Source organism: Octopus bimaculoides, chromosome 10 (assembly GCF_001194135.2).
Source record: "Octopus bimaculoides isolate UCB-OBI-ISO-001 chromosome 10, ASM119413v2, whole genome shotgun sequence".
Classification (NCBI taxonomy): Eukaryota; Metazoa; Mollusca; class Cephalopoda; order Octopoda; family Octopodidae; genus Octopus; species Octopus bimaculoides.
Window position 1 is genome coordinate 93,695,421 of NC_068990.1, and position 2,473 is coordinate 93,697,893.

Below are 2,473 nucleotides of genomic sequence, written 5' to 3' on the forward strand. Positions count from 1 at the left end.
GCAAACAAACGATTAACGTTGGAAGGGAGTTGTTACCCAGAGACGTCCTTCGATTTATAGGGGTACAAAGAATGGGAACAAGAAAGTTTGGACCTTTCACACGTGCACTAACGACCAGGCTGAGATGAAACAGATTCTGAAACTCCAATTACCGGGAACTGAACCGTCACCAACTACGTAATACGATCTGAACCTTTTTTCAAAAGGTCAAAAATTTTAAAGGGATGAAAGGAAAGTCGTAATTGCGTGTTTTTGCATTTCCCAAAGTAAAGTAAATTTTCTTAAGCCGGGGAGCGGGGTCGTCTTTCATACATTTCATTAAAGTAATTCGAAGATAGAAAAATGACATGCAAAAACTGCAAAAATACAAAAAAGGTAAAAATGACCGACTCACCTGAGATTTTAATTAACTACCATGTAAATAGCCCGATGTTTTCTGTTTGTGTATATATGTATATATGTATGTCTGTAACATAAACAGGAATACAATACGATAGATAGATAGATAGATAGATAGATAGATAGATAGACAGACAGATAGATAGATAGATAGATAGATAGATAGACAGACAGATAGATAGATAGATATATTGCGACTGCTTATAACGGTGAATGTTGTCCCTGGCGATCACTCGCTGCAGGAGTAGGGCATCATCACTCACTGACGCCGTGTAAACTATCAAGACCTCGTTAGAACAGAGAGCGTGGTGTTGATGACGATGATGACTACGATGATAATGATGATGATGACGATGATGATGGTGATGATGCGGTGATGGTGCTGATGGTATTGGTAGTGGAGGTGGTAGTGGTGGTGTTAGTGTGCTGATGTGGTGTATTTTAGTCAATAAAACAGTAAGCTGCACCACTAGTCGAGGATGGACGGATGAGGGGAGGGTGGAAAGAAGTACTAGCGCGAAATACCACGACTAGTAGTAGTAGTAGTAGTAGTAGTAGTAGTAGTAGTGCCTGTGATGGTGTTAATAGTCATTGATGTGAATTAAAGAAATAAAAAGAAAAGAGGAAGGAAAGACTGTCAAAGGGGAAACATTGCGATAAAGAAAAATCGACAATACACATACACACACACACAGAGGCACATACATACATACACTCAAGCACATACACACACACACAAATACACACACACGCACGCAGGCAAATACTCACACAAATACATACAAGCACATACACACACACACAGAGAGGCACATACACACACAAATACACACACACACACACACACACACACGCTCATACAAATGCACACACATACACACGAACATATTGTTTCACAAGTCAAGGTACGAAACTCCCGGACCTTGAGTCACTTTGTAAGTTCTGACGATGAAAATCGTGTGTGTGTGTGTGTGTGTGTGTGTGTGTGTATGTAGCAGAAGAAGTAGTAGTAGTAGCAGCAGCAGCAAGAACAATAACAACAATAGGCCTGCCGCTGCGCGCTGGCTAATGCCGCAGGACTTCCATCTGTCAGATGTCGACTGGAAGATCTCTCTAATTCCTAAACAGGGACCGGCCGGGTAATTCAGATTTACAAACAAGGCCGAAGCCTTCCTGCTCTCTTTCTTAACCACCCACCCAGCTTACCATGGTAAAACCCGTGTCCGTCTTAACATTACACAGCAATTGTACCCATTCCATTATTGCGGTATTTCCATCCACCCGGGTCATTTCTTTATTCTTTAATCGCCTACATCTGCTATTTCCCTGCATCGAACCGTCTTTACTCGTCTGCTGTGTTATTCTTTTGTAAGGTTGACAGACAGGTGGGACAACACGGCTCAACACCACCTCCCCACCGCCTATGATGCATAACTACGTTGTGCTTTTACACAGACACGGGTGGCGAGGTAGTGTGTAAGGGTGTATGTATAAGGATATATATGTAAGTCTATTTCTGTGTGTGTGTGTGTGTGTGTGTGAAGCTGTGTGAGTCTACGTATGTATGTGAGTGTGTGTATGAGAATATATGTGAATCTGTGCGAGTGTATGCGTGAGGGTACGTATGTATGTGCTTATATGTGTGTGCAAGTGCACGTGTGACTAAATGGCTGTACGTATATATGGTGTCTACTTTGCAAGACAAAGTTGTATTTAGAGCCCACATGACACATTCCCGTCAGAAATTCACGGGTCCACATCTTCTTCTCTAGGCTTCGGACTGATGCGCCAATTGAACACCCTTCTCATAATGTGTGTGTGTGTGTGTGTGTGTGTGTGTGTGTGTGTGTGTGTTTGGCCCAACATTCTGGGCCCTGGGGTTGTCAGATCTCAGGATATTGGGCTTCAATAGCTAAAAAGACTTCTTGTTGTTTAGCCCCCAGGTCAACACTAATCAAACAGGCCTGTGATCAAAGACACTCCATTTGTGACCATACTGCCTTTATGCATATCTAAGACTACATTTTCTACTTTCATTTTCTTTTAAGACGGTGATGTTTTCATTTGATTTGGC

At 42.2% G+C, this 2,473-nt stretch overlaps 1 protein-coding gene across 1 annotated transcript in view; it reads right to left on the minus strand.

The window, feature by feature from the left end:
• Nucleotides 1-845, minus strand: part of LOC106883679 (uncharacterized) — a 15,667-nt gene extending 14,822 nt beyond the window's left edge. Inside the window, exon 1 of the mRNA XM_014934779.2 lies at nt 395-845. The gene's annotated coding sequence lies outside the window, so the exon portion shown is untranslated. The remainder of the gene's footprint in view (nt 1-394) is intronic.
• Nucleotides 846-2,473: the final 1,628 nt, after the last annotated feature.